The 14,160-nt window shown below is 43.6% G+C and overlaps 3 protein-coding genes across 8 annotated transcripts in view; all 3 read right to left on the reverse strand.

The window, feature by feature from the left end:
* The window catches only part of LOC147710554 (torsin-4A-A-like), a 248,373-nt gene that overhangs the window by 173,692 nt on the left and 60,521 nt on the right, over nt 1-14,160 (reverse strand). The window lies entirely within an intron of this gene.
* The window catches only part of LOC147710555 (torsin-4A-A-like), a 174,648-nt gene that overhangs the window by 95,141 nt on the left and 65,347 nt on the right, over nt 1-14,160 (reverse strand). Inside the window, exon 1 of one of the 3 annotated variants that reach the window (XM_086921228.1) lies at nt 9,942-10,030. The exons of the other annotated variants lie outside the window; for them this stretch is intronic. The gene's annotated coding sequence lies outside the window, so the exon portion shown is untranslated. Of the gene's footprint in view, nt 1-9,941; nt 10,031-14,160 lie in introns of those variants that run through there. 3 annotated transcript variants of the gene reach the window in all.
* The window catches only part of LOC147710556 (torsin-4A-A-like), a 120,725-nt gene that overhangs the window by 41,096 nt on the left and 65,469 nt on the right, over nt 1-14,160 (reverse strand). The window contains exon 1 of one of the 4 annotated variants that reach the window (XM_086921223.1): nt 9,942-10,071. The exons of the other annotated variants lie outside the window; for them this stretch is intronic. The gene's annotated coding sequence lies outside the window, so the exon portion shown is untranslated. Of the gene's footprint in view, nt 1-9,941; nt 10,072-14,160 lie in introns of those variants that run through there. 4 annotated transcript variants of the gene reach the window in all.

Raw genomic sequence — 14,160 nt, forward strand, 5'->3', positions numbered from 1 at the left:
TCATTGCACACCCCCTCAATGACATACTCCAATTCAGCCTCTGAAAATTTCAATTTTCTTTTCCTCTCCTGCCCACTGCTCCCTGCTGCTGCTTCCTGGGACATCTTTCTGCACTTTCCTTCAGGCTGGGGTGCTGCAGGGTCTTGCTTTAGGAGCTCCAAACTTCAATGCTGCCACTCCGTGGCTCTGTGTTCGGTTTGTGGGTGTGGTGAGCCTACTTCCTGATTGTGATGTCATCAGTGGGCTCGAAATGCGCCTTCCCGTTTTTGCGATCTCGCTGTTAGCGAGATCACTAATTGCGATATCGCTATTTGCGATGTCGCTATTTCGGCATGGGAAATAGCTGAAACTGCGATTAATTGGCGATTGCGGCTACATCGCAGTCGCCAATTGCGATCGAATGCGAATCGCAATTTTTCCGCGCTTTCTATCATGAATGCCATTTTGCGATTCTCAAATAGCGATACGCAATTTTTCGCTATTTGCTAATCGCAAAATGGTAGCTTCATGAATCTGGCAGTTTGTTTATAGAGAACTTATTTGTGAGGGAGCGGATTGCTGAGCTGGGTGGCACACTCAGTTCTGCTTCGTGGTACTAAACTATTAAACTAGAGTTGACAGGGTTCAAATTGTACAGTAAAATAAAATATCAGCCCTGGAATCTACAACCTTTCTGTGCAGCTAAGTGAAACACTTGGTGGGCCAGCGGGCAAATCCTCAGTACCAAAGGCCTCATGGTGGAGTTCTCCCTGAGGCTTGGCAATCCACGTCCTGGACGGAGGGATCCATGTCCAATTTTCTCATGTGTCAACAGTTCACACGGCTATCCGGTATGCGGACTCCTGTCCCTCCTGTTTGTCACTCCCTATCTCTCACTTGTTTCCCCCCACCACCCACGGAACTTACCTTAAACTTCCCCAATGAGGTCATGCATGCATACTCTGTTTAGGCATCGCTCTTTATGTCCCTAGCCTCCCCGCCTTCTAGTCCTATCACTTTAACCCCCCACCTCTTCCCCCTCCCCCCCCACTAAAACCCCTTTTACTCCTCATTGCCTCCCTGACCTGACCCTTTCTCCCCGCAGCACTCCCTGATCCTGACAACTCTGTCCTGAAGACGATCCCGACTCACGGGGATCGAAACGCCGTCGACATCGCAGTGCAACTTTATGGCGCATCTAACGTTTTTGGCTCCTGAAAAATGTTGTAATCATGACTAAAGTGACTAAAACCAAGTCTTGTTGAGCCATCACTGTATATTTCTTTGTCACCTTGCGCCGTTCACGCTGTTCACGTTCAGCACTTGCATCATCACGTTTCACCAATTGTATATATCACTATTCACCAAGTGCCTTCGGGTTGTCACATGATTCCCTCTGTACAGTGCTGCTTAACTGTATTCCCATGTGAAACGCCCCTTCTTTTGAATTGGTGAATTACAAGCTCTTAACTTGCACGAGTCTCCTTGTTTTTTTCTTATGTAATGCTGCATGCATACATCTTTGAACTACCTTAAATTGAAACCTGTTGGGAATTGTTTCTTATACAAATTCTATACCCATCCCAACGTGGTCTATGGGTTTTATCTCCTGTTGTTCTTTCACAATTTTCTGGATAGCCACTAGTAGTGGCTGCTACCGCATGGGGGTGGTGAGGCAAGAATGGAAAATAATTAAAAAGGACTTACCGGAAACAGAAAGACAGCCACCTCTTCTCCGTCCTCTTCATCTTTCCGGTCCCAGTCCTGCTGGCAGCAGCAGCAGGAAGCACCCGGGCAGCAGGCTCTTCTGAGCCAATCACAACGCTGCAATGCAGCATTGTGATTGATCCGAGTGCCGTGGTTCGGCACCCAGACAGGGGCATGGAATCTTTGCATGTTCCTCACCAGGCTGTGTAATACAGACTGGTGGGGAACATGCAAAGGGCTCAGGACTGCTTGGCCGGCCCAATAGGGCCAGCCAAGCAGTCATGCGCACTTAGATAGTACAAACTACTGCTCCCTCTGCGAAGCCTAGCCCTGCCTCGCGAGCCACTGACTTCCATAGGAAAAAAATAATGTAATTTCCTTTGGAGCATTGAGGCGATGCTCCACTGCCTTCGCAGATGTGCCGCCACGGATAGCCACATAATATTAATTTGCATATAGTGAAATTTGCAAGTTCATTTAAATAGTCAAATAATTTGCTGAAATTCTGCCATGAATTCTCCTCCTGGAGCTATATACTGCCTGGTTTAGATCATAAGATGAGCTAAGGTAGGAAGATGGCCAAAGGCTATAAGCTAAAACTGGAGGTGAACCCTTCGAAGACAGTCTGTGATTGTTGCTTTCAATTCAGACACCAGAGTTTTTTTTTAAACGGAGCTGGAGAAGTGTAGAACATACTTTAGGGTCTGCCCCAGAGAGGAAGGATCCATACACAGCTATCCACGAAGGAGCACAAGGAGAAAAAGCTATTTTCTCTTACGTTCTGTAGGCAGTAGAAGTATAGTCACAGGTCTGGCTTTAGCCAAGCCCTTTTGATTTTACTTACATTGTATGTATGATATATTTATAGTGGCTTTCAGACAGCCCTCTTCATCCATTGGTCTGTTATTGTGTCATACACATTACACCGTAGAGCGTAGTGCAATGGGTCTGCGCACTTCAGCCATAGGGAAAGTTCACAGAGAATGACAACACTCTTCCCTTTCACACACACACACAGAAAGTAGTTCCCTTCAGTACCAGGTACTGCTATGGCAATGTGTGCTTTTTGAGACCCAAAAATATTTTTGCTTTTAGCCGCATTGTTTTTTTTCTAGACTGACAAGCGCCCAGAAGCTTAACCAACAATAACGTCTTGCAAACACCCTGGCAAAATAAAACAAGCATTGATAAATCCACAAGGCTAGTAGCCCACACCAGACCTATCTGTATTGATAATGATTGTTGTATACAGTGTGCAGAACAGTTTAAATGTAGCTTGCAAACACCTTGGCAAAATAAAACAAGCATTGATAAATCCACAAGGCTGGTACCCACACCAGACCTATCTGTATTGATAATGATTGTTGTATACAGTGTGCAGAACAGTTTAAATGTAGCTTGCAAACACCTTGGCAAAATAAAACAAGCATTGATAAATCCACAAGGCTAGTAGCCCACACCAGACCTATCTGTATTGATAATGATTGTTGTATACAGTGTGCAGAACAGTTTAAATGTAGCTTGCAAACATCTTGGCAAAATAAAACAAGCATTGATAAATCCACAAGGCTAGTAGCCCACACCAGACCTATCTGTATTGATAATGATTGTTGTATACAGTGTGCAGAACAGTTTAAATGTAGCTTGCAAACACCTTGGCAAAATAAAACAAGCATTGATAAATCCACAAGGCTAGTAGCCCACACCAGACCTATCTGTATTGATAATGATTGTTGTATACAGTGTGCAGAACAGTTTAAATGTAGCTTGCAAACACCCTGGCAAAATAAAACAAGCATTGATAAATCCACAAGGCTAGTACCCACACCAGACATATCTGTATTGATAATGATTGTTGTATAAAGTGAGCAGATCAGTTTAAATGTAGCTTGCAAACACTCAAGCAAAATAAAACGAGCATTGATAAATCCACAAGGCTAGTAGCCCACACCAGACATATCTGTATTGCTAATGCTTGTTGTATACAGTGTGCAGAGCAGTTTACATTTAGCGTCGTTAAAGGAGAGCCATTGTGCATTGTATGGTTAACACGAATATATTTCATCCCCAGGGCCCTGACTGTGTGATTGTGCAAGAGGTTCCCAAGCCGCAGAAGCAAAGATAAGAAAGCACTGGAGCCCAGAGGGAGCCTGAATAAATATTTGTCACTGCAGTATCTTATTTTGAGGCTACCAGACCTGCCAAAAAACACAGGGAAGTGATACTGCAGTTTCTGAAAACATGTGCATTATATATGGTTTGAAAGATTAACTTGCCTGTACCCTACAAACATGGATGCTGACTTCCGGAACTATATCAATGTTTCAACAGAGCCAAAATTCTTATTTTAAATTAAACATAGTTAATTGCATGCAAACAGCAATGCTACAAACGTAGGGCCTGATTCACAAAAATAATCTGAGACACAATCCTAACTTTACGACTTTTGGTATTCACAAAGTGCATTTAGGAGTAGTAAAGTTAGGAATCCTCACTTTACTACTCCTAAATGACTTTTGTGAATACCAAAAGTCGTAAAATTAGGATTTTGTCTCAGTTAAACCTAAGTTTTAAGTTTACCAAAACTTAAGTTTAACTGAGAAAAAATCCTTACTTTACGACTTTCGGTATTCACAAAGAGCATTTAGGAGTAGTAAAGTTAGAATTCCTAACTTTACTACTCCTAAATGCACTTTGTAAATACCGAAAGTCACAAAGTTAGGATTTTGTCTCAGATTACTTTTGTGAATCGCGCCCGTAGCATTTTCATCTTTAAATAATATTTAACTATTGTTTTTTTAAAGTATTTTTATTAACATTTTCTAAGCATCATTTCCCCTAGGAGTGGCGTCCCAGGAAGTCAACTGTACGATTTCAAAGTACCTTCAATTATACATTGATCACATCACCACTGCTTCCTGTATCATTCGCTCCCACCAGTAGGACGATTATAACCATAATGTGTAGCATCCAAACATGTAGTGTACATAAATCAATATAAAAACACATTGAAAACACTGGTGTAACCAACAGTTTGAACAGTGGGTTTCAAGGGGCCATCATTCAGCGCCTCGATCAGGAGGGTGGTCGGGGGACAGGGTCCAGGGAGCTCTTCCCTGTCTAAAACTCAGTCACATAAAACAGGGTTCATTCACGTTCACCGTATTTAACAGCAGCACACCCAAGACACGGCTCTTCATAGCTGTATACAACCAGCCACTTTAGCATCCCTTTCCTGCAGCTTCAGCCACATCCCCATGTTTGCCCCAAGTTAGCTATTCCATTGTTATGTCTGGATCCTGAGCTCTCAGATGTTGAGCGACTACAGCTCCCAGGGTTCTCAAGTGCATCCAGCACTTCTGTCCGTAGTGGTTCCATCCATTGGCCTTCTCCTAACTCCCGTGCCTCCTCTCTGTGGAGTGCCTGGTTCTCTGCCCTGGCTCATTCCCTGACCGCAGCCCCCCACCTCGCCATCACCAGGCCATCCACCGACTTCCACGCCATGGAAATCTGTCTCTTGACCAATATAAAGGCCAAATCCAGGAAACAGTTCCCCCCACCTTCTTGGATATCAGGGGGAGGAATTATCCCAGCAGGAACACCTCCAAGGCACATGGCATAACCCGGCCGAGCATTGTGTTCAGCCTAGCACTACCAAAGACCAAACCACCCTTATGGCAGCACAGGACCACGTCATGTGACAAAAATCCACCTCCACAAGTGCACAGCGGGGACAGCGTTTAGCCTACCCTCCATTTATTGTGGTGAGCTTCTTCGGGGTGAGATAGGTCTGATGGAGGTAGTTAAATTGGATAACTTTAAAACAGGTAGCCTAGGCGACTTTCTGTGGTTAAGCCAAAATCTTTGTCCATTCTCGATCCAGAACCTCCCTGCCCAATATGTCATTCTATTTTTGCCTGAGGGTGATCAAAGGTTTCCGCACCATCCCATTAAAAGCACTGTACACCCATTTAACAAGAAGTCTACTCTTTCCCAGGGACAGCAGTAAATGTAAGACAATATGTGTCCGGGTTATGTCCACCCCTGCATACCAGGGGGCAGTAAAGGATGAAACTAGTTGCCTCATATGCAAGAAATTGACCAGGGGGAAGCCGAGTGCACCAACAAGGAACTCTAGGGGCATCAATGTTCAGACCTAATAGCAGCCAGCAATAGTCACCAGTCCCACCTTTGCCCAAGCCACCAGCTGTGTCCCTGAGAAAGAACGTGGGGGGTTCCCATGCAGTAACCCTACCATTGAAAGGGAGGGAGTTTACAACAGGCCCCCCAGCATCCAACAAGAAACAGTGCAGACAGCACCAGATCAAAGTTGTCAAGAGCAAACCCCCCCCACCCCCTGGTACTTGCTGCAAAAGTCAGACATTAGCGCTCCCGAGTTAGGCACAGACCCTATGTGCTCCAGCTCAGCCAACTTTGCACCATCCAGCCAGAATGCAATCCATTGTAGTTGATCAGCCAAATAATATAATTCAAAGACTGACACTCCTAATTATCTCTCCACGACAGGCCACCAAAGCATGTCCAGGGATACCATGCATCGCCCCTGTCCAAGATAAGTTCTCTCAACAACAAATCTAATTGTCCAACCCAATGGATGGGTACCCAGGCTGGGAGATTGGTAAAATAATAAAGCAACCGGGACAGCATTTTCATCTTAACTAACAAAACCCATGCCATTACGGGGAGTTGAATCGATCGGCAAAAGGCTACACATCCCTTTAAGAAGCATAACACCGCCCCAGATTGCCCTTCCGTAGATCTTCTAGAGTATGCTAAATTTGAAACCCCATGTACCGGAACGTTGAGGGGGCCCAGCTGATCTCTAGCACCAAAATCTGTGATCAGTCTGAGCGGGGTAGCACAGGGAAAACCCAATCTTCAGCAGATTCAAGTGAGGCCGATATATCTCTCGGAGCTCGCCATGTCAGACACGTACAGAATCAGATCATCAGCATATAGCGATATCAAATGTTCAGTACCAGCCACCCAAAAACCCCTTCCCTGTCCCTGCAATTTACACTGTTCCACCATTAGCACAATAGCTGTAAAAAATGTAGGTATCTGGTTTGATAGCTCCCTCACAATGAACCAAAAGGCAAACAAACTGTCTGGTATCTGCTTTGGCCTACTATGAATGCGCACAAAGACACTGGTGCTTACCCCTGAGCAGTTAAGGAAAACCGTCCTGCAGTCTCTGATAGTCTCACGCTTGGACTATGGTAACTCTCTTTTCCTAGGCTCACCTAAGTACATGATTAAGAGGCTTCAGATTGTGCAGAACGCGGCTGCAAGGCTCCTGCTCAAACTACCTAGAAAAGTATTGGTAAGAGAATCCCTTATACAGCTCCACTGGTTCCCAATTGCTGCGAGAATAAAGTTCAAATCCCTTTGCATTGCTCACAGGGCTGTAAATAAAAAAGGCCCGGAAAAACTCAGAAATCTGATATCTGCGCATGCCCCCTTCAGACTACTAAGGTCCTCCCATTTACACCTCCTCCACATGCCCAGAATAAAAAATGGGGTGGTAGATCATTTGCACACCCGATTCCTAAACTGTGGAACGAGCTTCCTTTTGACCTAAGAGTGTTGCTAAATGAACTGGCTTTCAGGAAAAAAAACTGAAGACCTGGCTGTTTCCCTTAAATCACTAATGGGCTCTGTTCTCACCACAGCACTCATCGTCAGCACGGGGAAGCCCTAGGGTAGCCATGAACTATCCAAATCCCAAAATCAAATCAAATCAATAACAAGGGCGAACAGCAGAGGGTAAACAAAGTCATTGAAATTATTCTTACATCAAGCGGCAGTTCCACTAGTCGTTACTAGATGTCCCTCACAAGTCAAATGCAAGAGCATTGAAACCCTTTCCTGGAGCTTTTGCATTTGACTTGTGAAGGACATCTATTAACGGACTAGTTGAACTGCAGCTCTTTGTAGAATTATTTTGATATTGGATACTAGAATATTCACCTCCCACTGCTAATCTCGTCCATTAATGCTTTGCAAGGCCTTTGGTTGGGATTTTTTTTTGCCAATAACAGTGCTTGGTGTGGCCCTAAGAGGATGGGACTACCACCGAATTGTTCAACAAGATGTGCTTTTTGTTTTCAAGGCATCTGTTGGTTCTCCCGCTAGGTTAGGGAGGATCCCAAAATCATCACCTCTCTCACTGCTTACTAATTTTTCAGTTTCACTTTTGTGAAAGTACTGTATGCTCTTTAGCACATAAAGATAGAGATACTTATTTTATCATTACTGGCACTGTGCAAGATGCCATTTGCAATTATTGCACAGTGCAGACAAGTACACAGTGCCATCAGCTATGCACTATGCAGAGTTCAAAGTATAATAAGTGCAGCTACGTGTAGGCTACGCCCAGGGTTAGTTATCTACTGGAGTTTATAAGACTCAACCTTAATGTTACAAAACTGCATGCTGGGCTTAAAGACACATGCCCATATGAGGCCAGCAACTTGTAACGGTTGTCACTCCACTACTCGACGTGTTATCCTCCAGATACACCCAATTCAAATAATCTGCAGTGGGCTGTGTGCTTTATGTGTGGGGGTTGTGCTCTCAGTTCACCCTACAAATCCCCTTGGACTCATAATTTGCGGATTCCTGTGCATGATAAGTAGGAGCCTCCTATCTAGGCTGATTCTGCTCAAGGTGTAGGTTCTTGGCCTGGTGGGCTCTGCACTTCCAGGTTCCACAAATGTGTCTCCAGCCCACTATCTTGGATCTGTGTTATTTTATTCTAATTTAATGTAGTGCATTTTGCATAGTGATATTCACACACTCAAGTGCCCAGTGTTACTGGCACACCAACGTCTATCATAGTGCGGTGCCACCTTCCAGACACTTTGATGTTCTAACACTCATAAGTATCAACACAACACAAAATAGATCATGTGCCCCAGAAAGACAAAGGTCTCTCAAGAAAAAAAACGATGGGTCTGGTTTAGAGTTTGGCAGACAGGATACTCCTGTACAAATGGGTCAGATATCCGGTCCGCAGTAGTACAAGTGCATCATAGCTTATGGCATTTGCAATAAAGAGGACGGCAGTGGTATTCCAACAATTTTCAGAGTGGGGGTGCTGCCTTTAATGTTATATTACTGAAACCATATGTACTGTGAAAACCCCAAGCATCGTACAAAAAAGCAAGTGTAGCAAATGTGTTGCGCCAGTTCTGCAGGAGAGTGGTATGGGTGTGGTATATAAGCAGTGGTGCATTTCGGAGCACTGGTGAATTAGTACACTGTCATTTACAGACAGTATGTTCCTGGTTGAATGGCCTCTAAATTTGCATAGATGTGCAGTTTTACTAGTAAAACTACATGGTGCGAAAATGATAATGTGTAGAAATTGGGTTTAAGGTAACATTTCTCATTTGCACATCACCAAGTAAAGTTTTTTTGATTTGATCATATCAAAATCTTCGTTTTCACACTTCAGAATTACAAAAAAGGATTTTATTTGCTGATATAATTTGAAATACGTGTACTGAAAAAAACTGGCATCCTACGGTCTTTTCATTCGTACCTCAGCTGGATTGTCACCTACCTATTTTTTTTTTTACAAAATCATCTCACTTTGCAGCCAGAGAAACAAAATCACACTCCAGTTTCTAAATAAGCAGGAATTTGTAAGAAGACATAGCCTATTTGACCTTTGTTTTGCGACAAACGTGACAAGATGTAACGATATAAAGTGGAAAAAAGGGAGACATTTGGAGTGTAAGTTAAAAGAACGACTGATAAAAACAATATAAGAGAGAAAGAGAAAATGAACTTAAAAAGAGAATAAGGAAGAAGAGAGCCACATGGGAGAAAATATCATACAGTGATTAAAGAGGATTAAAAAAACAAATATGGTAGAAGAAAACAGAGAAGATAACGTAATACATGGAGGAAAATTAATAGTTGAAAACAGTATAAATATAAAAAGGATAAATTAAGAATGAAAAAGGGAAATGAAAGGAAAATCAGGGATAGAAAGAAGAACGAAGAGATGAACGTAACACAAAAAAAGAAGGCAATGGTGAAATGACAGTGATAACATATAAAAAGTAAAACTGTTGAAAAGAATGGAAAGGGGCAATGCAAGCAACCTCTCACAAATAGCAGTAGCTGAAGTTACACAGAGACACCAACAAAACGAACAAAAGTAAATCAGTTAAATGAAAAAACAGTTATAAAGAAACAAAGGTGAATAAAATGGTCCTGCTCACCTCTCATTTAGGAACAGAGTTTCTCCCATCCCTTGCTCTCTCGTGGATGACGCGAACCACGGAAATCCATCCATTCTGCCCAAATCACCAGCTAACAATGAACTACAGTTACGAAAACTCAGGGAGTGCATCTGTCTGCGCCCAGAGAGGAAGTGACAGAGGGAGTGGCACTGGCAACGCAGCTTCCTCTTCTGGTCACCCTCTTACTGGTAACCCGAAATATCCCACTAAAAGCACCGTCACCGTCTCTGGCACACGTGAATCAAACATGGCTCCCGCCCAGAACCGCTCTCCTGGCCCGCCATCACGAAACCTGCCGCCTTTTCTTCCTGGTGTGTGTTGGGTGTCACAGTGAGAAATGCAACCTGCTGTTTTTGCAGAGGTTATGAACAATAACAGAGTATCCAATGAACTGGACTGTTGAAACTCTACCTAGGATGTAGGTAGTCAGAATTTATATGGCGCGCACCAAAAATAGAAATGCCTTTAGGCGCTTGAATAAAAGGTTCTATTATAAGTGACCTCAAAAAAAGAGGAAAAGCTGAATGAGCCCTGCCAGCGTTCCAGCCTGTGACATACATGTAGTACAAAGACTTCTTCCGCTGAGTCACTGGTCACGGGAATGGCCTACAGGCTGCTTACATGAGAGGGGTTTCCAAGCCTCCTTCAGTTTGATGTCATAAAAATAAATGCACCATTCCAAGAGGGCTTGTTCGCAGGCAGATAGGAGACATTTGACACTAGTTCTTCTTTTAGTTTTTTGCTTTCATAACTTCTTCTCTACTCCAAATACCTTTGTTGGGCAATTGGTGAAACTTCATTTGACCTCGTTCTCAAGCTCACTTGTGGGCACTAGTGCCTAGGATACAGTTTTTCACACTATATTGGAGTTTTTTGTTTTTGTGCATGAGACAGAAAGCCTCACCTCGGCTTTGGTTGGTGTCATCTGCATGAATCTTGCTATCGAAAAACACTTTGCCCATATTGTCGACGGAAATAAGTCTCCACTTGAAGCCCAATGACTGATTGTGGCTGCTCTTGAAATCCACAGATGGCACTTAATCGAAGATATCAGGGAGAGCCCTCACAGCCACTTTAATACAGTGGCATTGCTGACTACCTAAGCCCAACACCACACACCAGGCAGATGCAGGGATCAACATTCTAACCAATAAATAAAACACTGAGAACTCACAACTTGGATGAGTCCAGCAAGAAAACCAAGCAGTCTTTAGAAACTCTTACATACTGCAAAGCACACTAACCTAATAAAATAAGGCACATCATACCTCAAGAGCACTAGCAGGAAAAACATATATCAGTATAGAGCAGGGTAACTTAATTAGAAGAGAATGAGAGAAGCACTTAAGGAAAAGAAGGAATACATGGAGAAATAAGCATTGGCAAAGCCAATAGGTCTCACCTAAGCAAGCGCTATTGGCTTTTGTCAATGTGTTTTAGCCGTGTTGTAGACCAGTGCAGTTGATGTTCAGCATGGCTAAAAGGTAGTGGTGTACAGAGGACTCGAATGGGGTGGCATAGAGTGGAGTGGAGTAGAGTGGAGTGGAGTATCGTAGAGTGTCAGGGAGTGGAGTAGAGTGGAGTGTTGTGGAGTGGAGTGTCGTGGAGAGTTGTAAAGTATTATGGTCTAGAGTGGAGTGCTGTAGTAGAGTGGTATAGAGTGGAACGGTATAGAGTGGAGTGGTGTAGAGTGGCATGGCATGGAATGGAGAGGCATAGAGTGGTTGAAGTGTTGTAGAGTGAAGTGAAATAGAGTGTTGTAGAGTGGGGTGGCATAGAGTAGCATAATGTGGAGAGGAGTAATGTGTTGTACAGTGGAATAAAGTGCCATAGAGGGAGTTGTGTAGAGTGGCGTGGAGTGTCGTAGAGTGGAATGATATAGAAAGGAGTAGAGAGGCGTAGAGTGGAGGGGCATGGAGTGGAGAAGAGTGCTGGTACAGTGAAGTGGCGTTAGATGCAGTAGTGTGTCATGGAGTGGAGGGGCGCAGAGTGGAGTGGCAGAGTAGAGTGGCATAGAATGGACTGGAGTAGAGTGGAACAGAATGAGCATAGTATTGTGGAGTGGAGTGGAGTGGAGTAGAGTACAGTGGCATAGTGAGGAGTAGAGTGGCAAACAGTGGCATAGAGTGGAGTGGCAAAGAAATAAGTAGAATGGTGTATAGTGGAGGGGCATGGAGTGGAGAAGAGTGTCGGTACAGTGAAGTGGCGTTAGATGCAGTAGTGTGTCATGGAATAGAGAGGAGTGTCATGGAGTGGAGGGGCGCAGAGTGGAGTGGCAGAGTAGAGTGGTGCAGAATGGACTGGAGTAGAGTGAAACAGAATGAGCATAGTATTGTGGAGTGGAGTGGAGTGGAGTAGAGTACAGTGGCATAGTGAGGAGTAGAGTAGCAAACAGTGGCATAGAGGGTCAAAAATTGGCGTAGTGTAAGGTGTAGTAAAGTGACGTAGATGGAAGTGTTGTAAAGTGAAGTAAAGTTGAGTGGATTGGTGTAGCGTGGAGTAGTGTGTCAGAGTGGAGTGTGTAAGGGATGAGGGTAGTCAGGAGACTCTTAAACAGACACAAACAACAGAGCAAACTGACATCTGAATCACAGGAAGAAATGGTTTCTGAAACAGACACCAACATTAAATCTCCAATAGGGAATCCCTTTAGAATGTCCACCACATCAACTGGCTCTCAAGCTTCAAACAGTACGGAGGCGCCTTTGTGAATAATGGCTAATAGACTATATTAAGATGGTGGCGCAGAGGGCTTCTTTTGCAGGGAAAAAGACTATCTCAGTGCATGGATCAAACCCCTTCTGCTCAGGTTTTATGAATAAATATGTTTGCTGCCAATATTTATATACACAGACTGTATGTGTTATTAAAAAATCACTTTAAAAAAAAATCTCAGGCCCAGATGCAACAAAATATTGTGGAATTCTATACAAGGTTTGCCCCTGGTACTGCATAGTACTAGATTCAGTGAAAACCTGTGACAAAGGTGTCTGTCCTTGAAGTGTCTGGCCTTTGACCTTTGGTAGCTTAAAAGCAAGCTCCAATCCCAGCTCTCAAATGGGGCCAAAGCTTTCACGCTTAACAAACTGTTCAGCCTTGCCTGCTCACTCGGAAGCCTTTTTTTAAACTATATGGTTAATTTATTAAACACTCAGCCTCCGTTGAAGCTGAAATGTCAACATTCTGTCTGTTGAGGAAGCAATTGATGACACAACCGAGTGAACTGACTTAAGTCCTACCCTGGTAGGCCATCTCTCTTCCTCTTTCTAGCGCTTGGAGCTGGTGAGTTTACCTTCTGCAGTTTTCTGTGGTATTATGTGTCATACAAGAAAATATTTGCATACACTGACATTACTGCTATTAGTCCTCAGTGCTACTCAGAGTGGATACGTCATTTGCTTCAAGTTTAAAGGTCACATCATTAACAATGTGTGCGTTCGCCAGAAAAATACCACAAGATTAGAATGAACTAGCCTGCACCCAAGCATTCCCGGTACACAGTTCTTTTCCTTATCAACTGTGCATCTCTTTGAAGTTTCATCTGATTAGGGTACACCTGAACTCCCACAGGGGAGACTTTTCCTACACATGATTTTCTTTCACTTACACTGATCAGAAGCATGTTCTTTTGAAAAACGACCCTTCCCTCGTTCCCAACACCAAGTTATTAATCCAAGTGAACAGTCCAGGTGACTGTTTACACATAGGCCCTGCTGGATTCAGTCGATTGCATCTTGGAACTGGTCATTGGGGCGTTATGGTCTCTACCAGTTTGATAGTTTTACTTCTGCAGACCACCGATGTTCGAAAACGCAAGAAGCACAACCCGAGATTACCACTGGGGTGAAGTGGGTGGCATGGTTTTACTTGTTCCCCAGGCTTTCATTCCTGAAGGCTTTATGCACAATTCAGAGAACTTTAAACGTGATTCCTTCTTCCACCAGCAGCTCATGAAATGTTGTCAACACTTTCATTACATGGGGATGTCTCTAGCCCATTCTGGCTCAGTAAATTTTAATTCAAGTTATATTTTGGGTAGTTTAGTTTATACACCATATTCCACTAATCGATTTGTGTCTTTAGTAAAGATCCCGTTCGCGTAGAGTAAAGTAGATTAAAGGGAGGATCTTTCGGAGCATGGATTGTTGCAAATTGGCACCCTTAAGTATGTTTTGCCTTTGCGGTTGCTGGTGGTGGC

This window comes from Lissotriton vulgaris, chromosome 5, assembly GCF_964263255.1.
Source record: "Lissotriton vulgaris chromosome 5, aLisVul1.2, whole genome shotgun sequence".
Lineage (NCBI taxonomy): Eukaryota > Metazoa > Chordata > Amphibia > Caudata > Salamandridae > Lissotriton > Lissotriton vulgaris.